At 37.0% G+C, this 22,740-nt stretch overlaps 1 protein-coding gene across 3 annotated transcripts in view; it reads right to left on the bottom strand.

Annotated features, from left to right (window-relative positions):
* Positions 1-22,740, bottom strand: part of ST18 (ST18 C2H2C-type zinc finger transcription factor) — a 133,033-nt gene that overhangs the window by 106,926 nt on the left and 3,367 nt on the right. Inside the window, exon 2 of one of the 3 annotated variants that reach the window (XM_059724098.1) lies at positions 2,408-2,560. The exons of 1 other annotated variant lie outside the window; for it this stretch is intronic. The gene's annotated coding sequence lies outside the window, so the exon portion shown is untranslated. Of the gene's footprint in view, positions 1-2,407; positions 2,561-21,077; positions 21,164-22,740 lie in introns of those variants that run through there. One more of the 3 variants, XM_059724100.1, reaches the window with a different exon arrangement.

Below are 22,740 nucleotides of genomic sequence, written 5' to 3'. Positions count from 1 at the left end.
TAAAATGTAAATTGGTTACAGTGCTAAAGTATTCACCTGCAACATGCTCTTAGAAAAAAGTTTTCATGACAAATCAAGTTGACTGTACTTTAAAATACAAATCTAACTATTTTCATTAGAGAAGCAGACCAGACTGTGTCTTTTGATGTTTCATACCGTTCCTTCCATTTAGCTATTCACAGTTTTGGTACTGGACATGGACTGAGTTGTATTTTATATCACTACAAATTTAGCTAATGCAAGACATAGCTGTAATGCTGCTAAATGCTAGGTGGCTTTTTAAAAGTTTAGTGTTTTTATAGTTTTCAGAGTCCCAGTGATTTTTATATAAATGAATGGAAGAAAATACTGCAAGTTTCCCTGATCCCAGTTCTTTTGTCTTACTATGGAGCAACTCCAGGTAAATCAGTGGAAGCAGAGAAGAGCTTCAGGAGATACATGGATCAGAGGCATATTTGGGCACTACTGTCAGTGATGGTGGCACATGGGGGAGTGTGAATGGCTGGGTTGGGGTAGTGGAAGCAGGAGTCAGGCCAGTAGCCCAGAGCATATTTAGTAAAGGTGTCTCTTATTCACTTTCTACAGCATATTTAGTAAAGATGTCTACTTTCTGTTATTAGCCTGATAGTAAACTTTGCCCTGCAACGCTGGGAACTTCAAGCTAAAACGGTGTCTATTTAGTTTGCAAGGTTTCATGAAAAAACATTCACATTTGTTCACAACTTATTTCAGGATTTGGAAAGGCTATTTCTAAACAATTGTTTTCAGTTGACTGGAGTTTATTTAACAACTAATTTATGATTAACTTTCAATAGATAAAGTATCACATTAATATCCTGCTAATAACTTTAATTATTGAAATAAACAATAGTACCTGTAGTAAAACAGGCAGTTGAAAACAACCAACTGATAAAGAAGGGGGAAGAAAAACAAAGTAGCTCAGTAGCAAAAAGGTATTTAGTTTTATTATATATTATGATATAATACTTTTAACTAATACATTGCTGGGAATAAGTCCATTTCCCAATAGAGGTCTTTTTTATTATTCTAGTTCAACATCAGTTAAGAAACCCAGGGTTTTTAAGCTTTTCACTTGCCCATTCTTTTTTGGTTATATACACTAACGTAAAATAAAAGAACCCTGAAAATAGTCATGGTAATGAATAAAGCCTAAAATTTAGCAGCTTTTTGTCTAAAATCCTATCATGTTCTGTATTTATTAGTAATACATTTTCCATTTATTTTCTCAAAGATTGCCAATAAAGAACTAAATCACATAAGGGAGTAGCTGTAAACCCTTTGAGTTCCCTAATGTCAAACTCATTAGCATCCGAATAACCACACAGCAGCACATCATCTGCACAATTGCAATTTTTTACTACTTTTAATAGCGTTCCTCAAAGGGCTCATTTTCAACTTTCTTCAGTGGTTAGTTGGTTCTCAGGGGAAAAGGAGCTTCCTGACGCTCACAGCTTCCACTCAGCAACCAGGCCGTTTGCTGTCAGATGCATCAGCCCTCTGCCCTAACCCCATCTGCTGTCTCTCTTATCCTAAGGGACTGAGAGTTAAGACAGCACAGCTGAGATCCACTTAGAAAAGTGCACAAAGGGCACAAAAACATACAAAACTTTTCACATTTACTTTTATGTACTGAACCAATGTATTAGAAACAGCTCAGTGTAAAAAAGGGGAATTGGTGAGAAAACTGTGCTCAAGAGTGCTGGAAAAGTGCGTGCATTGATGCTATTTGATAGTTTATACTTACTTGACCTTGTGTTACAGATCATCACCTATCTTTATAAAACAGAGATTATTATAGTAGGATAACGTCAAGACAATACATAAAGATACAAAGACCTCTCTCATAAGTTTTAAATACAAATATCATCGTATTGATAAATGTAGTAGCCCTCTGATTGTTTCCTATAACAAGGGACTATCTGCCATACAGCTGATTCATGGGTGAATACCCACGTCTGTGGTATTTCATAAAAACTGTAATACAGTGTAATGCATCTGTCATATTATAAACAGAGTATGTCAGATTATGCTGTATCACAGGATGTGACACTCCCTAATGTAACATGATGTGTGTGTCATCTATGTCAACAGTCAAAAGAACCACTTACATTTCAGACAGAGGATTGAGTACCCTGTATTATTTTTATGCAAAGGGAGGAGAATGATTTACTCCAGCATCAAACTATTAGAAAGTAATTTGGCAATTTCACTTTTATTTCATTATGTACATATAAATCAATAGACTTTTTACTAATCCATTACTTGTAACAATATTGACTAAACCCTGGGAGAGAGTGCAGATTTCAGGTAAATCTACAGGGCATAACTGAATGATGAAGTCATCAGCCCCATTTAAGTAATCTTTTCAGCACACTGGCAGACCCACCTGAAAAGATAAAGGGCCATAACTTGAAGGTGCTGTTAATCTATCTGTCCAGGTTCTTCTATCGGCATCTGCCAATGTAGTATCCAGACACTTTCCAGTGAATGATTTTGGCCCAACTGGTCCGTGCTTTACATGAACTCACTTAAAATGGGCCTGTGGAGAATGAAAGAGACTTATTGTGGGGACCTCTTCCCTGACATGGGGACATGAAGTGGGGACATACGAGGTCTAGATTGTTGTCAACACTAGTGTGCTCATGAAACTAGCATAATTTTTAACTGAATATAAATCTTACATGCTTACCAATGACACAGTCCATTTGCTGGACAAGAAACATTGAAAATTCAGCTTAAACAAACACATCCTATAAACATTAAAGATAGAATGATTTGCTTTACTTAACACTGGAGTTGGTTCAGATTGAAGAAAGTCACTTGAATCTTTGCTAACCGGGCTTCTGTTTAAAGCCACTTCAAATGCCACAGGATATAGCATTGATACCAAAGCCCAGCCTAATGAAATCCATGACTCAGACCAGAATATCAATGCAAATTGCAAGTTGGGCTCTGATCCTTAATACTGATCCATAAGACTGTCCCTTATAGCATCTTGCTGACCTCCATAGGACGTTGCACATTAGGAAGGGTCCGCTCCTCTGGACTAGATTCCAAGATCATGACTTTTATTTATAAAAATGCTGATGCCCAAGAACTTTAATATAAATAATACTCTACACATTTAACTAACCAGAATAGAAAATGTTGGCATGGGTAGGCAATACATCATACAATCTGTAATATATTGGAAGAAAAAAAAGTTATCTTTCAATCTCAAGATACAATATGCAAAATTTAACTTGATTTTCATTTCCCACTCTGCAGATGATAAATGGCAACTAGGAAAGTATTAACCAAATGATTCTTTGGACCAGTTTGTGATACTTCCTAGAATATCACCAACTATCTCAGAATACATCATTCATGTGTTTATCAATCCAATTAAGATAAATTATTTATGTAAGTAACAAAAGTTTATCTTTTCACATCTGACATGTTTCAAGATGCATACAAATATTTTGGCTGTAAATTTAAGAATGCAACAACAACAAAAATTCTAACCTAGCATAATTAACTTATTTAAGTTGCTGGTATGTAAAAGCTTATTCAGGTGCATAACTTTACACATGCAAGCAATCTTATCACCTTCATGATGCACAGACACTTGTGCTCATTTCATTAAGTTGCTCAGGCACATATTAATGTTAAACACCTGAACAGATATATTAATTTCAGTGGAACTACTCACTTGCTTAGGTTTAAACATGCACATAACATGCTTAGCCGGAAGCAGAGAATAACAATGTTGATTTCAACGAGACTACTTACATGTACCGGTCTTTGTAGGAATAGGGTTTATTTTGGAATTTCCTTGGGGCAGAGTGCTTTTATTTTTAAATGTGTTTCATAAAGAATACAGCATATTTTGTACAGATTTGATATTGAATTGCCCATACTAACAGAAAGCAAACCCACATGTTGTGTTATGTAACATAATAATCCATTCTAATTGTGACTGTGGCTTTATTTCCTAACGTCTGGCTTAACTTTGTTTTACTTATTACTGCATTGTGATTAACATGAGGTCACTTTGCCTGCTCAAGACAGCCTCATAACACCAGCACTTGTCCTTCTAGTACCTGAAAAAAATACATCCCCTGCCCTCCCTTTCTTTTTTAAACACTGCAGTAATTCCAATGCCATGTACAAGATCATATTTCGCCTAGCAGAAGGGTTTAACTTTCACCTGATTTAAGCAACAAAATATCCCTCAAAGATGCCTGAGGCCTCACTGTAATTAACATAACTGCATTTAGATGCTATTCATGACTGATAATTCCAACACCTTGTGCAAAAAAAAAAAAGGTTGCATGCTGTAAACATTATAAACATATTCAAATAAGCTTAACACAATCTGCCATGCTTATTTCTGCCTAGATCATGGACCAGCGAAATGGTTAATGCAAATGGATTTATAATTTGCTTTGGGGGGCCAGTTTCTTCTCCTTATTTATTAGCCCAGCTGATGGGGCAGATTTGATGAGGCACTTCTGGAATAATTGAGTCATCACACAAAGAAGGCTGCTAGCATTCAGAGTGGTTTTATCAGCAGCAAGCAGGCCTGATTACTGACAATTACACTCTGATCCGGTGATGGAGGAGAAAGAGCCAACGAGTGGGAAATGTCCGTGTTTCTATCCAGGAATAATTTCTACATTCATTTTACATGCTAAGTGTTTCCTATCTCTGCATAATAAACTGTAAACAGGAATAGATGGCACAATGTCCCTTAATATTTCCTGGTAATGAAGACACAAATGTACAGTGAGTGCTGATAAATATAGATGAAACATAAGCTATTCTCTGAGTCTGTATTGTTACCTTTAAAATAAATGCATTTTGGTGGTAAAAGCATAATCATAGCTAATGCAAAAAAATGACAGAAGATTGAAGCTGTCCTTGTAACTACACAGAAACTTTGTAAAAGTCCTGTTAATCACTGCTGCTTTAGAGGCTTATAAGCTGAAGGTGATATACTGGAAAGTACATCATTTTGTTTCTCAACAGTCAACTATGTAAGAACTCCTTTGGTTAGGCATCATAAACGAGAGCAACAACAGTGACCTCCATTAACACTTCAGGGAGAGAGCACATCTCAATGCTAAACCGAAAAACAATGAAGCTGGCAGAAGACAACATCTTCACTATGATAAATTCCCATTTCCCTCCCATCAGGCCTTTAAGAAAAGAATGTTTATGATAATGACTAACAAAGTTAGACCTCAGATTTCATGAGTTGGTGTGTTTAGCAATGCATTACTGCCCTTAGAACCCTATTTTTTAAATAAGCAAAACAATGGCAAGGTATGATTTATTAACAAAATGCTGAAAGTAGAGCCTTAGAAAAATCCGCTTCCTCTCATTCTCAGAATGCAGCGGAAAATGCATAAAATTAAAATGTGTTTTTGCATTTGTTGGATTTCACCTGGAAAATTTGGATTTTGGATTTTACCTGGAAAATGTTAATGCCCTAGTCTATTAAGACTTTTTTTTTTTTTAGACTGATCAAGCATGAAACACTGAACAGTAAACTTATGCATACTTGTTTATTTCCTTTCCTCTTTTTAAACTACTTCATATCTTCAAAAGAACTAAAAGTTACTCTCTGTTCTTCTGTGGTAGCTATGGTAACTATGTTTCATTAAAGTAACCACTTAACTTCAAGGCTTATGTTAGGATGATATGCATTATTTTAAGTAAAACTACACCATAACGACCTTATCATTTCAGAGCAATTTTTCAGAAATAGTTCAAAAGCGTTGGTCATTGATTCTGAAAACAGAGGTGTTTTTTTTTCATTTTAATCCTCTATGCTTGAAGATGCTGAGTGTGGAAAACTTATTTATTTTAACAAGAATTGAAGTATCATATACAAGTCACAATGTGATTCTTTCATTCTATTCAGTATTGCTGAGGCCTCACCTAGAGTACTGTGCCCAGGTTTGGGTATCACAGTTTAAAAAAAGATGTGGACAAATTGGCAAAGTTCAAAGAACAACAAAAATGATTAATATGGTCAAGAAACATGATGTATAAGGAAAGAATGGAACTTCTGCCATCAGAAGTTTTTAAATGCAGGCTACACAAATATTTCTTGGCATGTTTTAAGTGATGATCCTTCCTTGAGCAGGAGGTCGGGCTACATTTCTCTTCAGCTGTATTTCTCCATGACACTATGAAGGAGGTTCTTAGCACGTGCATGGTTTAGCCAAGAGCAAAATGCCTGATGCCACACAATGTTATATTTAATACACAGACTCTAACCTAAACATGATTTAAAATATTTCTGTTACACGGGTATAGTACCAATTCAGCTGAGGAAACAGGCCCAAAGAAGGAACCTTTTAGGCTAGAAATGGATTTAAGGTCCATTTCTGTCATCCTTGCACACATGAAATTCATCTTAAACTTGATAGAAATTGATAGATTGCAAGGACACTTGCATATGCACACCACTACTGTATAGGGTCCACTGAAGAAGGGTTCAGGTATGGACAGAGAGCCAAAATATGACACTGTTAAAGAGGAGAGGGGCCTGCTCCTTTGGAACTCCCATAAGTTGATTCAGTTGAAGAGGTGCAGTTCATCTGCTGGCTCATATTCCACAGGTAATAAAAGCTAAACCATAGTCATTTGCCACTGAATGAAACAGGAAGTAAATTTTTATGTTTCAACTTCACTTACAGTGGGTTAGGAGTAGGCAGATGAAAATTTCACTGTTTACATGCAAGTCCTGTCACCCCTTGTTTTTCCCCTTCCCCTCTACAAAGTGGTGTAACTGTTTTTCTGTCCATAGCAGAGGAGATTAGAGTCTGTTCATGTAAACGTCACTTCTTAAATGTTTACTGTTGTACATTCACAGAAAGAATTCATATAAAAAAAACTCCTTTCTTATAAAAAAGTAGTGCTAATTAATGTATGGTCTTCTGGTCATTTTCAAACCTAAGCCATATTGAACAATAACTCTCTCATGCACACACACACATGCACAAAAGTAAAGACTAAATAGATTAAATACAGAAATATTTAACAGGAGCCAGGAGAAAAATGATGCAAAGCTACTACATCAACTCTATGTCACATTGGGATTCCCCTTACACTCTGGAGGTGGGCTAAACAGCCTCTATGGCACTCTGTGGTATCCCAGCACCACATCTCTGTGTGGTCATATACAAAAGAGACGCCATGGTTGGGTGGACAGGGCATAAGACTGGAGGAGGCAGGAAAATTGGGGGGGGGGGGGACCTGCCACAGACATCTTCAGTGACCTTTTCTGCCTCATTTAACCTTCCATTAAAAAAGATAGATAATGACACTAATTCCATTTTGGAAATTGCTGTTTACTTCCATGAATGAAGTATGCTATATAGGTGCTAAGTATTTTTATAATCATCATCCATTCAGCTATTTAACAGCATGTTGGTGCTTTGGTTTCCTATAGGACTTATGCTACTAGCTCACTAGTATTGTATTGTTTATTCCCTAAAAAATGGTAGGGAGGGGGGCTGATTATAAATTTTCCCAAGAAAAACAATTATGAAAAATATTTCTGAGAAAAATAAGTAGTAAGGAACACATAATACATTAAAAGTTAATTTGAAATGTTGCTACTTTTTGACAGACATTATGTAATAGTTCAACTATAGCTATACTCAGACACATACCACCTGTAAAAAGATGTTGGGGTGATGACTTACATGCCTTCCTACTATATAAAAAAAAATATCTTCGCAAATCATTCTTTTTTCTGGTTTATATATTTTTCCTTCTTATTGATGGAAATGCTATAATTATATATAAACTATTCTCCCTGGGGGTAATTTTGAATGGAAGTATTATACATACATAAGTATTACATTTATTTTAAAAGAAACTAAACTTCTAAGGGGAAGAATTCTGTAGGCAAGAGGAACAGACAATGTAAGACGACAGGTCCAAACTTAATCATGAGATTGAATAAAAATATGGTGGTTTAGAAGCATCCTTACTCTAAATACTATTTTACTATATTATGCCAGTGTTGCAACAGTCATACTGCTATGTAAAACTCAGGATTTTTTTGTGAAGACTATTACTTAAGTCAGTAAAATACAAATAAAAAATTGCCTTCATGCCTTCTCAACAATTGTGATTCAACACAGTTCTCATTCAGGCTTCCAAGAGAATCTTGGCCCCACTAAAGTTAATAGCAATAACGTGTTCAAAAGTTTGGATTTTTTAAATTTACTGATATCAGTCACATTGTACTTTGGGCTACCCATGTAAGTGCATGAAGATACAATCCCTGCCCTGAAAATCTTTTGATCTAAAATTATCAGCGGCTCTTTGGAAATATAACTTCAACCAACATGGTGCTCTTTGAGATTTAATAGCATATGTACAAAATACTTTATGAAACAAATGCTTTATGAAATGTTACTTCAGTTGATAGTTATATCATTCTTGGTTAAAAGTCCTGAATCTGGAATCAGGAGTCTGAATATGTTACTGTATGTAACAGGCCAGCCTGTTGTTTGGATGTCACATTAAATCAAAGGCTCTGTCTCTTCTGTTGGCACTTCAAATCCCAAGATATTTGCAGGAAAAAGAAGAGTGGGAGGGGCCGGCTTTTGTGTTCATGCCACAACCCCTTTTATATTCTTTGCTTTTTATTGAAGGACATGAAAATTACCTTGAGAAATCTGTATTGGTTTTTTACCAGAAATATTTCCCAAAGTAAATGATACCAACTAATCAGTTAACTAAGGACTCTGCTAAATAAAATAACAGCTTTCTAAAATATTTATACTATACATACTACTTATTGTCTGGTGATCTTGAAGATATCCTCATAATATTAAAAAATATGGTAATGTTCATAATTAAAAAAAAACCTTGAGCAACACCCAAACAGGTGTATACTGATCTCTGAAATGCCTTTTTAGATTGAAGACCTTTTGAACATTAATACCATTCTGGGCCCCTTTTGGGGGCCACACCTGAGAGTGAAAGTGAATTATCAATGACATTTTTTTAAAGAATCAGTGGTTTAACACTAATTTCTAATCAGATCCTACAGAAAGGAACAGCTCGCATGGCAGCTGTACTTTTCCCAGGGTTAATTACCTTTCACTGCTCTCTACTAATGAGTCAGCTGTTCCTGTCATCACACAACTACACTGTGTTCATCTGTAGCTCTAGCTGTGGACAAACACAGTAGCTAGAGCCATGTTTACATATTCGTGATATTTGTTGTGCAAAGAATTTGCAAAGTTTATTAAAAATAACCAAATTACATTTCATATCTTTTTTTATGGAAATAGCTGTACTTTTAGAAGATACCAATGTTCCCAAGGTCAGTCATTCAGCCAATGGGCCTGAAAAAAGGTCAAGGATTATAAAAAGCTAAGATAAAGTATTCTTGTTTGTTTGTTTTTAATTGTGAATTGCTCAAAACTTTATTTTAGAAAGTTCAGATTTGTGTACCCATCTAACTTGACTGACCTCAGTGGTTTTCTGGGTGAGAATGATTATTTGGAATGTGCTGGTACATTAAATTGTAAAAGTCCTTTATAAGGTATTATAGTAACTACAAGCACAGCCAGTTCTGCATGCAATAATGTATTAGGGAGAGAATGTATTTTACCACTGTGGCCAAATCTATGAGTATGATGATTTTAGACTTCCATTAACCTTTTTCTGATGTTTTCAGACACTTTTTAAAGAGAATTTTGTAACTGGAAAAAGTATTTTTAGCTAAGGGTAATACAGCATCTTGTGTACTGGTATCAGAACCTGAAAGATCCAGTTTTCTGTTCTTTTCAACCTCCACCCCTAAAGGCTGGATACAACTGTAGTTCAAATCCGGACCTGACTGAAAGCAGTAGAAGATTTGACATGAATTCCAGGGTGGCAGGATTTAACTAAGTTCCTGCTCCTTATCAAGGTCTCTAAAATGTGGTTCTACTCTAAATAGATATTATATATCTACATGAAAGTGGCATCTCCTCTTTGACTGATCTGTTCTCTGTGTGTGGTCAGAATAATATTAATTGACTATAAAGACTAAATTAAACTAAGTATTCATAACTTTTTACTCTTGTTTGGGGACCGGTAATAGTAACCCTTGTCAGCACTTTACTGGACAAAGGATAAAGATGGGTGTCCATTTTGTGCATAATGGGTAGCTGGCTTCTGTGAAGCACTATTAGTTTCATGATGAGCCTACTTTAACAGAGGCTTTAGAGATGAGAAACAGCAAAACATGTACAGAGGTCAGCATTTAAAAGTTTCAATTACTTTTTACAATTTAAAAATTACCACAAACATTTGATTTGTACAGATGAAGGACAGGAAATATTACAAGTATTATAAAAAATGGAGAAATGCTTGAATGGTATTACTTCTTATATAATGCCCACAATGTTCAGGACCTTGGGCAGATCCAGGTGTGGTGGCATGCTTGTTGTCAGGTTCCCTCCACTCCACCATGACAAGTAGATCATGCCAGAGGAGCATTAGTCAGCGACTTTTTTAAGCCCCCGAAGCAGGTAAAAATCCCCGCTAACACCACTCTCAGCACCTCTCTTTCCCCTTATGCTTAGCAGCATAACTCCTCTCCTCTCATTCCTCCCCTCTCTCACCTGCCACTGCTGCTGTCTCAGTCCCCAGAGCTGCTCCTGCCCCACTCCAGCCAGGTGACATGTGGAGCCTTTTGGGGACAATGGCAGCAACAGCAGCAGCAGTAAGTGGATGTCCACTCTCTGAGCCTGCTCCTAGGCTGGTTGGGAACCCTGGGGACCAGGCAGGGAAGAACTACACTGCTTCTGCTGCCATCCCTGGCTGAACCCCACTTTCCATGTAGTCCAGCTGAAGCAGGACAGGAGGAGGTCTGGAGCTCCCCTCACTCAGGGTCTCAATCAGGGGCATTGACAATGATGGGCAAGGGACGAGGGGGAAATGGGAAGGGAGGAGTGGAGATGTGCCACTGACCATGGAGGAGAACAGAGGAGGTGAGTTTTTGCCTGACTTCAAAAAAGTTCCCAGCTGATGCTCTCATGGCAAAGTCTCAAATGGCAATGAGACTGTATCACTGCCTGCCCCACACCTTCAGATTCACCCCCATTCAAGACTAATGTGAATTCCTTTCAAATGTTATTTTAAAGAAGCTAGACATTGGTCTATCATACCCTGGATATTATATTTTAAAAGTATCTTTTTAATGGCAACCAATGTCAGAATCTATGCAGGGAAGGCATATCCTGAGGAAAGCAGTCAAGAAACATCTTGGTTTTGTCAAATCAATTAAAAATGATTTATGTTTGATTTTGTTAAAACAGGAACTCAGAGAAAAGCACAGGGAAGAAGTGAATCTGTTGGAGTGAATCTGTAGTTCAGTAAAACTGTAAAAAATTAAGCTGATTAGATTTTGCACAGCTGAAATTCTGAGCATCAGCTTGGTAGTTCACTGGTCTTGATCTCAGTTCCCAGATACATGAATATGTTATAAAAAAATATAGAAATGACTGGATGCTTCCTAAAATGCACTGTTAGCAAGTAAATGTATAAACTGCAGGAGAAAATTGTGCAAAACCTGAGTGTAGGATTTTTGTTCTGTCATTGTCTCAGAATGAGTCAGGAGAGGTGCATGAAGTGTCAGGGAGAGGGCCACAACATCCTGTTTTCAAACCCAGTCTGCCTCAGCCAGAGGCTTGGTATGCATTACCATACCTCAGTGGATGCTCTAACTTATTTTCATGACACCATAGAGACCATATAGCACTGCGGGTACCCTAGTGTACTAAGTATATTCCTTGCTTCCCTAGATTATCCTCAAGGTGATAAAAACCATATCAGAATTAATATGTGCTATATTTTCCAAATTATTTTGATATCTATAATATTCTCAATGGGTGAAGTCTTAGAATGCAACATCCTACATGACTTTCATATAACAGACTGAAACATTAAAAAAAGCACCCAGAAAAAAGAAAACACTCTACTCACCCATCCCTCTAATCTACTTTCCTAACAGTCTGATAAGAGATGAACCTTGCACCATTTTTTGAAGATCCATAACTTTAGGCTATATGGGAGTAAAGGGAGAAGTATATTCCAGATATGAGGATTCTTTTACCAGAACAGCCTGCCACTAATACTTAAATTTTAGGACTGCCAGTTTATCTACCTGATTTGATTTTGGTATTCCTACCATATATTGTTGTGGATGTGATATTTTAATCTGTTTGTGGTCATTTTCATTTTTTATAATCTAATTACTGGGTCAGGATACATTTTCTGAGGGAAAATCCCAAAATTATAAACACAAAACAAGGTGTTTAATTCCTATCTACTCTTCTGAAAACTGCATTTCAAAGACATACTTCCTTGATGATCTTAACCTTTGGTATTCTTCTCTGATCTGTATCAATGAGAGGTGTTCAGCAGTACTATGTAGATATGAGGAGAAACTTCTCACCTAAGTTTGTAATGCATCATTCACATAACTGTCTTATTGCAACAAGGTGTGAGAATCTGTAGGGACAAGAGATAAGGAAAAATATGAAGTATTTATAATAGTTATGGGAGCTGAGGTTTTATTTGATGTAGTTTGTATAAGAGGAGTTAATCCAATAGCTATTATTTGAGTAACAGTTTATGGTTTATAAAAAGCATACACTACGTGGCATTGAGCTGTATTTCAAAATAAGGACAAAAACTGAGAGTGATTAAGCAGAAGTAGAGAGACTATCCTCATAAGCTAGTGAAGTGGCATCTCAGAGCTAAAGAGAGCTCCTGGTAGAAACAGAAAGAGGAATTGGATGCCTTGGAAATAAGGAGAGTGAGTTCATAGTAAATGGGAAACAAGTAAGGATTGGTCAACTTTTATTAGACAAGTCTTAACAAGATTAGTCAATACCCATCAAGAGATAGTACCCAAAAGGATAAAAAAAAAAAATGAAAGAGTTCCCCAATAAGGTGTGTAGGAATTTAGCTCCAACATAACACTGAGTTTAAAAATTAAGCATGGGCTGGTATAATCTGTAAGTATTTCAAGAGTGACACTATAGAAAGACATGCCATTTTTTTCATTCTTGTACTGTACAATAATTTACTGAGATTATAAATTTTACTTTAGAGTGTAAACCTTCTACTGTGAATTCACTTTGATGTAAGAGAAATGTTGTCTGTTGGCATGAGTGTAACAGGTTGCCATCCCCAGTGGCATTCTAGCAGCCTGTGAGGGGCACCGTTGAAGTCCTTTAATACTTCACTCCTGTATTTTGTCCTGTAGCCTGCTTTTACTCACCTGCCACATCTTGACATAAATATTGTTTAGTTGTTCCTACAAGTGGGACACTGCCTTTTGTATGCCCTGGTGACTAGGGCTGTCCTTGCATGCTCCAACCATCCCTATACGTGCCCCATGCCTCACAGATGTTTGTACTTCTGTGTTGGGGTTCTCAGCCTGCACAGGCTTTTCACCCCCATCTTCCTCTAGCTAGGCCTACCATCCTAAACCCACCAGGTAGGGTTTGATTCTGAGGCTCTAGCTCCTTAATACTCTCTGGGCCTATGGCCCTCCATTTGTGCTCACTATGGCACCAGACCTTCTGGCCCCCTTTCACACTGCACCCCTGGGTGCTGAGTTGTTGGGCCCTTTGCCTCCTCAGGCTTGGCCCCTTTCTTATAGCTCAGGCTACTAGCCTAGATCCACCCAATAGGATCCAGCTTCAAAGTCCTATCTTCCCACAATCAGCTCTGGGTCCCTTGCCCTTCACAGGTGCACCCACTAGGGCACTGGGCTCTTTCACCCAATATGACTGCACCCCATGGTGCTAATGAGCCTTCCTTCTTCCCTACAGCCTCAACCAGAAGCCACCAGATTACCAATTAGACACAAACAATGAGCCCCTGGGCTATAACCAACATAAAGATAAGGAAGGCAGTCTGCCAGCTCACGTTTTCCATGGCTCTATGCTTCTGCTTCCTACTGTCTGCTGTGCTCCTTCTTGTGGGGCTGCCACAGCTTCTCTGGGAGTCATCAGTAGTCCCTCCTATCTGCAGCTGAGCTCCCTGGGCTAGCTCAGCCCAGGGTTCTTATAGTTCTGGCCTGCCCTCTTCCCATCACCTGACCAGGCAGCAGGGCTCAGCTTTTAACCCCTACCCTGCCAGCAGACTGTGCCCAGAAAGTTCGGGTCTTAAAGGGGCTGGCCTGCTTCCTGTTAACAGGGCTACGGTTACCTGTTACAATGAGTTATGACTTTAATTTACCTGCGCTGGCCCACTCAAGTTTAAGTTTGTTATTTAAACTAAACTGAGCATATTTCTTGTGTGATTATGGATTACTATCTATCTGCAAGCCCTGATGCCAGCAATGACTATCCCAGTGTATTTTTAAAATGTATCATCAACCCTAATAGCACTTGCCTTCTTCTTTTTAAGGGACTCAGACTAGTGTCAGGTTTTTGACAATAAAAGAGAGGAAAGGCAAAATATGTTCTATCCTCCTTGCAACTAACTATTCCTGACCTATGGGAGGTGGCAGCTAGAAGACAAATGTTCAAAAGTGGGTTCCCCCCAAATTTGTTCATGTCAAAAATGCTGTATTGTTCCCCACAGACCTGAATTTATGAGTTAGGTAACCAACCATGTTTGCAAAGAAGTATTTCTACAATCAGTTACTCAAGTTGTGTGAGCAAAAGTGGAGTGAAAACTTGGCCTTTTCAATCTTGTTCTACCTATTTTGAAGATTCATGCTTCAGAAATTAAGTCCTCAAATGAAATTCATTATGTCCAAATAAAAGACTGACAGCTTAAGTAAGTGTATGAACAGGGGGGAGGGAGACTTACTTCCTGACTTTCAACAGATGTCATACTTAATTGGTTGTGAAATAAACCAGAGCTACTCTCGGCCTGTTTCCCTAGTTTCAGCTGTGAAGACACTTTCAAACATGTGCATTTCCCTCCTGTTTTTCATAATGAGGGTGTGGGGTGAGAATCAAACCTCCAAAGGAGTAAAGCAATATGTATACAGTACACAGGCCTTCAGATACACTAATTAAAGAAGGGAGAATTACCTCCCTTTTGCTCTTGTAAGAAAATGGCAGCACTAGATAGGAGAGCTCTAGTAATGGACTATTTGCCTGACTTAGACACTGAGGAACATGTTGTAACACTAACAAATCCACTGGCCCTTTCCAGTCTGCTCCCCGTGTTTCCAACCTCTAATGCAGCAGTTCCCAAACTGTGGGAGGCGACCCCCAAATGGAGTCACACCAGCAGATGAGATTGTGGTGGTGGGGGACTGTGGGTTGGGAGTGACGGGCCATCCTGAGAAAATTGGGCCACATTGAGGAAATGGGCCCATAAATGGGGCCATGCTGAGCAAAAGTTTGGGGGGCACTGCTCTAATGTACATCACTGCAGTGTCAGGCAATTCCATGTCTTCCATACCATTGTTGATGTCTGATACCCAGTTTTTCTGTATAGCTTATGATACAGCAGCTGTCAGACAATCCCTTTTCACTGGTTGGTGTTTCCCAGTAGAAGGAGCCACCAGGCATGACACCTTACAAATAAGCCAAATGTCAAGCCTGACACAGCTGGGCTAAGCATGGTGAAACACACAAGAAAACCCCAAAACAGGCTTGTTATACTCAGTATAAAAACAAGGGTTCATAAATGAATCTGACTTCTTGCCTATGGTAGGCTAGTGATAAATATAATCATGTGTTTCAGAAGGGTAGTGGCAAAGAACATGAAACAGCAGTGTTATGAATCAATGTATACAGCCCTCAAAATTAAAATGTCCTTTGAGCTCTACAGTGAAAGGAAAGTCTAATGTTAAATATGCAGTAGATGCTACCATGTGAAAGGCAAATATGACCAAGTTCCAAAAAAACAAACAAAAAAATGTTCTACAAAAACATTTTCAAACAAAAAATTAATGGGTTTTGCTAAAAAAAAAAATAAAAATAAAAAAAAAATAAGGCCAAGGTCAAATATGTTTAATTCACCTGTGACAACCAAACTGAATAATATTTGTTCTTTTAGTTTAGACTTGGAACTCGGGTCCCAGGAGTGCGAGGACAGAGCTCTAATCCCTAGAAAAAATTCAAATTCCCAAAGTGCATGATGGAAACCAATATAATCCCTCCTGAAGTCAGAAATAAAACAGAAAATACTTTCTTTACTATTAAAGCAACATCCATGACCACGATCCCTATTCATGATTATTATTATTATTTTTTACAGGTCTGACTTTCGGCAGATGACCTCTCTTGTTTGTCCCTACATGTTTTCCAAAATATAAAAGTGAAATAGAGTCCCAAGGGCACTGTACTTGAAAGGTTATGAGAGTTAGAGAATTTTAACCATGCCTGCCAAATCAGCAGATGGCTTGTGATTATAATTATATGCATCAATAAAACGAATAATCTTTACAAAATTTGAATTTCTACTAAAGTAAGGGATTTAGTAAGCAGATGCAACAGAATGCATTTTCTTTAACCCTTTTTGCAGACACTGCCATCTCTTTCACAAATAATGGCAAGGGCCCTCCATGAACCAGCTTGACCACACAGTTTAGCATTATGCTTTTTTTCCTTTTGACCAAGTATTGATTCATGTGTTCAGTTGCACTTTGTTCATGGCATGTCTAACATTCATATGTAGGATGATTTCCCTTAGATTTGTATTTCAAAAAGATATTTAATATTGAAAAAATTTAGAGGAATAATGAAAATGTCACATGTACTGAAACCATTTAATATGCTAGCAAAATATAATACCCAAAATCAGTAGTTTCTAGTGCTTTGGTACTTTATCTAGTTTAGGATTCTGAGGCTCTCCATAGTTTCTGTGTCAATTTAGTCACTCTAAGCCACATTGCTGGGCAATGTAATTTTTTCCCCCAACCTGTGAAAAAATTATTAACCCCTTTTTATCATGACATCTTATGGTGTCTTAAATGAAAAGTTAAAATATAAATCATAATCTAGGGTTTCTCTCACTAGTTACCTTGCAATTTACTTATGTAGTAAGATCTGGACTATGTATATTAACTTATGGGAAAACAAAATTAAATATTTCAAAGCTAAGTTTGAAGAAGGGCAGAAGCCATACCCCAACAGTATTAAAAAAACAAGCACAAAGAAGTGACTTAAACTGAAATGTGCTGACTTTCTGGATTGCAAATGATCTTACTCTTCTAGGCCATAATAAATACATTCTTTTTCTAGTGAGGAAGGGATTGACTATTTTAGAGATGTTCTAGTAGTGTTTATAATGCATACTGTAGCACAACTTACATGTATTTTACTTGAACATTTAAATCTAGATTTTTTAAATTATTGTTTAAATACATAAACTCTGAGAACACACTTTATTTCATTGAATTCCATATTATTAAGAGTACATAATAGTGATTTGATGGTTGTTAAAAAGTGGATTTTTGACTTGAAAGATGACAGAGCCATTACTCTGTATCGTGTAAATCCTTCTTAGCATAAGGATTATTGACCTGATAGTCCAGAACGGTGCCTTTGGAGCCATTTCTGTTTTGTTGTGCCAATCCAGCTGCTGAATATGTACCCGGGGAGGATGTGTATGTTTTCTTCTTTATATAAGGGGATTTTCATAGGTGCAGATCTTACTATCACTAGCCAGAGTTATCTGTATTTTGAAGAAACTAGAATCCCTAACTTCTCACACTAAACGATACTTTGAAAAAAAACTTTTAAAAGCCCTTCTGTTCAAATTTACAAAGGTGCAAATAAATGTCTTAAAATGAAAACTTAGTGAAGGGAAATGTTTGTGTACACACTCACTTTTGAGGATTGATGCAACAGATGTTACCCAGATCTATTAAACAAATTAATAAAGCCCTGATCCTCCAAACATTGACACACCTGCTTAACTTTATTTCGGTGAGCAGTCCCATTGACTTCAAAGCGACTGCTTGTCTGTGTAAAGTTAAGCGTGTATCTAGGTGCTCACCGTGTAAAGGCTTTAATAAGTAATCAACTGCCTGAAAAACTGAAAGCAAAGTTTGTTTTTTTCCTTTTTATCACAGACTAAGTTTTTTACTGATAAGTTATCATAAACTACAGAGTTTTAATTAAGAAAGGAAAAGGTATCTCTTATGAACAGACTTCCATGAGCATGAACAAAAGCAATTTTCCTTCCAAAATAATTTCCTTCAGTGCTAAATAAAGAGGAGAAAAAGAAATCTAATAACTAATTAAACTGTATCTTTGGTTTGAAATGATCCAATGATTACTGATGAATTAGCATTGAGAAGCACCATCTGTATTTATGAAGTTTATAGTAATCTATAACATTAATATAAGAACACATATACTATCTGCATATGAAATGACATAGGTAGAAATCCAAACTTAATCATATGAAGTAAATGGAGTTACTTTCAACTTGGACCAGAAAAAACTAATCAGATTTTGGCCCAGAGATTCCAATCAGATCCGGGTCCATTAGGACAAAGTTTACTACGCATGTTATACAATACATCATATGTCATACTACATGCTTATGTGCTGCAATTAGGCCTGAGATATGTTGTTTGTAATCTTGAAGAGTCTGGGTTCTTCAAAATACAAGCTTTGGAAATATGAGTTTCGGAATCATTGCTCTCAAAAATTAAAAATATAGTAAGATTTGAGTTAAAAGTAGTTAAATATGTTAGGCCATACAGTATCTCAGGTCTATACATAAAACCCTTACTCATGTAAGATGGTGCATATGAGATTATAAGAAAGTGAATGGGCCTTTTATTGAAAGTATGGGCCAAAAACTTATGCTACCTTATCAAAACACTATTTTAAAACACGCTTATATGGTTAACAGGAGCTTTTCAGTGAACACTTTAATTAGCAAATGAGAAACAACTTTTGGCTAAGCTATTTTCTTAGCTAGATAAAAAACAAACAAACCATACCAACCTAAGGAAAAAGGAATGAAATGATGGAAAGCCATTAAAACTTTAAACCAATGTAGCTCAGTAAGACTAATGTATTATTTTGTTTGTAGTACTATAGCAATGCACCATACATTGTTCTTGTGAAATCACTGTACCACAGTTTGTAATCATTGTGCCTTATAGTTTGTAAGGATAATGTACACTGATGTCTGCTAAACTTGCTTAGTATTGTGGCAGAGGTTGTGGCATTTACTGCCCTTCATCCTCTGATACAGGTATAAATATAGCCTGCACGATGGGACTGTATTTTTTTTTTTAAAGATACACCTCAACTTAAAGAACTCAAATTCCATTTGGTAAAATGACTTATAAACTTCAGAGGAACTAGCAAAGTTCTACATCAAACTGCATCATAACTTCTTAGTTTAGCAACTGTGTGCAGACATAAAATTTAGTTGTCACCTATACATTCTATTACTTATCAGAGGAAGCAAGCTTCTCTGGAGATGTTTGCATTTTTCTTGGTTTTGGAGTAACATAAGGAATACACGCTGCCAAAATAAAAACACCTAATAACATATGGTGAAAAAGATTAAAAATACTAAATTTACTTACTTGAGCTTATTCACATCTTTCCTTGCTGCCCTCACCAAATTTTCTAAGATATTAGAAAATGCAAAAACAGATTTGGATAATCGACATCATCTGTTATTTAATATGCATTGATTCTTAATATATTATAAACATTACATATTTGTATGTGGACCTTAGTACTTACAGATAACACGTATAAATATACGCAGATATGGATGTATATGCAAACATACACACACACAAAAATCTTTGTATACAAAGCTCTGTACCCATAAACAATAATGTCATATTTTGTCTAAGTTACTGTCCGCTATGATAATATTACTGTTGTCCCTGTTGCAACAAGAATATTTTAGTGTAAGTGATATATTTAAGAAGCTGACTTCTGAGAAGTATACAGAGTTTTAATTAAATGAACAGATTAGTTTGACATGTTTTTACAACATTCAATGACAAGTGTTTTTCCAGTTTAATAATTCCCCCCAAATTAAAAAAAAAAAAAAATCAAATCCATTGTAATATTGGAAGATTTCTAAACTCCATTACTGTAGGGATTTGTAAGACAGGAGATACAGTATAAGTAATTTTTCTACAAATTTCATTATTTTAGAATAAAAAACCCCAGAACTTAACTCACAGAGGCATCTTGTAATAATCTTAGACTGTCTTGAGCCTAGCATCCCTTGATCACACAAAGTGCAAAGCAGATAGAAAACATTTTAGCAATGCAGACATGACTTTCTGGTAACTTCCTGTTGCCATTTTCCAGCAGAATAAAGGGTCCAGAGATATTAAACTCCAACATTGATAGTGATGATTTCATCACAGGATACACAAAAAAAGCAAGCATTATAATAAAGAATTGGGTAGATTTTTAGCTGTATGTACCAAGAAAATAGATTCTGTGCGACTCTTTAGCAAAGGATTGTTCAACTTTCTTTAATTCTAGCTTAATTAAAAAACAAATGAGAGATAGAAATCATTTAAATTCTGAGGGCTGTCACTGAAACTACCCTACCCCAAATTATTGTTAGTATTATAGTAACAGCTTTATTCTAGTTTATACGGTTCTAAAGACTGAGCCATTTATCCAAAAGTAACAGTATTTAGCTGATGGACTGAAATATCTATACATACATATCACAGATTTTCACTCAATTTTCACAGACAAGTAAATGTACAAGTAAATAAAAAGTTTCTGTCTGCAAAGTTAATCAGATTTAAAGGTACCTCTGGGGTGGTGCTTATTGTGTGGCAGTTGCAACAAAGAATAATTTATTTCGCCACATCTTAATTTGCAACATCAAGTTCACTGAGCATTCTGTTTCACTTTACTTTGGGAATTCAAAGAAACTTTTGCAAGATAATGAATAGGAAAGAGAACCCCCCCCCCCCCACCTACACTGATTCCAGAGATATTTTTTTCCCTTAAAAATTTCTTCATTATGACCTACTTGTCTAGAAACGGACTTTCAACCCCATGGTTAGGCTAAGATTTGCTCTACTTTCTCCCTAGGGCATAATTGTCAGACTGACTTACCGTGTGCCTTTTAGCCTTTGTTCTGCCTCTCACGCTGACATCAGGGAAGCAGTGATGTAGAATAAAGCAGGGGTGGGCTAGGTTAGTCCACTGTTTGTGTCGTTGTGTGGTGTGCAGGGACACTCTGTGATACTCTAGTGAGCTGCTAAGCTTTTTTTGTAGGCTTTGTGTCATTTACTTAACGACCAATCTCATTAGCTGCCAGGGTACAATGGGCTGATGCATTTTCTATGTACATACTCTACACGGTGACCCTCAAGGTTGCCGAAGGTCTATTTAATCAGTCAAATGCTGAATATATTTGCAGTAAATCACTAAAAAAAATATAGGACCACAGAGGTATCTCGTGAGGATTTACTATATCCTGGGAGTTATTTACAGGTAATAATATGGCTGGAGATTTTAGGCAAAAACAAGGGCAAAGAAGGGAAGGGGATGCTCACTAGGGTTTGCACTGGTGACCTCTAATTTAGGGAAGCTTGGGAGCCCTGCCTATTGCTGTCTGTGCTTGTTAATTTCTCCATGCAGGTCATGCTTCAGTGTAATCATGTTATCACAATTAAACCCCTTTAAATAACAGCAACAGCCACAAAATATGCAGCCTTTAGCAGGTTGGGGGGGGGGGATTATTTATTTATTTATTGCAGGCAACCTCCGAGCTGGCATGCCTGCATTTCTTCCCTCTCGTCAGTTACAAGGTAAAAACCCTTTTAACGCCTATGAAAAATGAAATGCTGAAAAGCCCTCTGAATGACGACAGCTGTCCATAAGTATCAGGGAGAGTTCTATTGTCCAACTTGTCCCTGGATAAAATGAATACTTTACAGCAGAGGCTGTTCAGCTTGGCTAAAGAGTATGGGGAGAAGGGGAGGAGGTCACTGGAGATTTCGCACACTAATTTAATCTGGGAAAAGGACAGGCACTGCATCTCACTTGAACAGACTGGCGGCAATCTGGGCTCCCACAGAACTATCTCCTTTTGCCTGTGCTCTATTTATTCCTTATCTCTGTTTACCAACCGCTAGGTCCCTTTCATTCACACCACGAGGCCGTTCTCCTACTATCAGTCAGCAGCTGACACTGTGGAAGAGCCTCAAAGGCAAAAAAAAAAAGGGATCAAAACTAAACCAAAGCTGTATAAACAATGCAACAGTAGAAGTAAATGCATAAATCCTAATTCTTAACCCAACCCACAGGGTGCGAACAGAACCTTTATAGTAAATCCAACAAACCCACCACAGTGAGCTATGGGCTAAAGAGGAGACAGGAAAAGCCAAATATCATTCATGAAATTACTATCTGAAGCAGAAGCATTCAAAATAGGCACTGGCACATATTTTAAAGGGCTGTCACATATAAAGTTTATCTCAGTTACGTATCAGCAAGTAATGAAGGCCATACTTACCTGTGTGCCCAGTAAAATATGAAGGAGCATTTTGTCAAAGACTACTTAGTTATTCCTAAAGCTAAAAGTTCAGATAAGTTTGTTTGGTTTAAACTAGAAAAGGGTGAAGAAAACATTTAGAACAACTTTTCATGTCCTGGAGATTTGAATAACTCAGATAAATTTATAGCTAGAGTTAGAACTAAAATGAGATGTTTTTTAACCATTCACCAAATTCATTCTGTTTTTTGGGCCCTCTATACGTCACAATTATTAGTG

This window comes from Alligator mississippiensis, chromosome 3 (genome assembly GCF_030867095.1).
Source record: "Alligator mississippiensis isolate rAllMis1 chromosome 3, rAllMis1, whole genome shotgun sequence".
Taxonomy (NCBI): domain Eukaryota; kingdom Metazoa; phylum Chordata; order Crocodylia; family Alligatoridae; genus Alligator; species Alligator mississippiensis.
The sequence above is the reverse complement of the archived record's forward strand: the minus strand, read 5'-3'. Positions and strand labels throughout refer to the sequence as shown.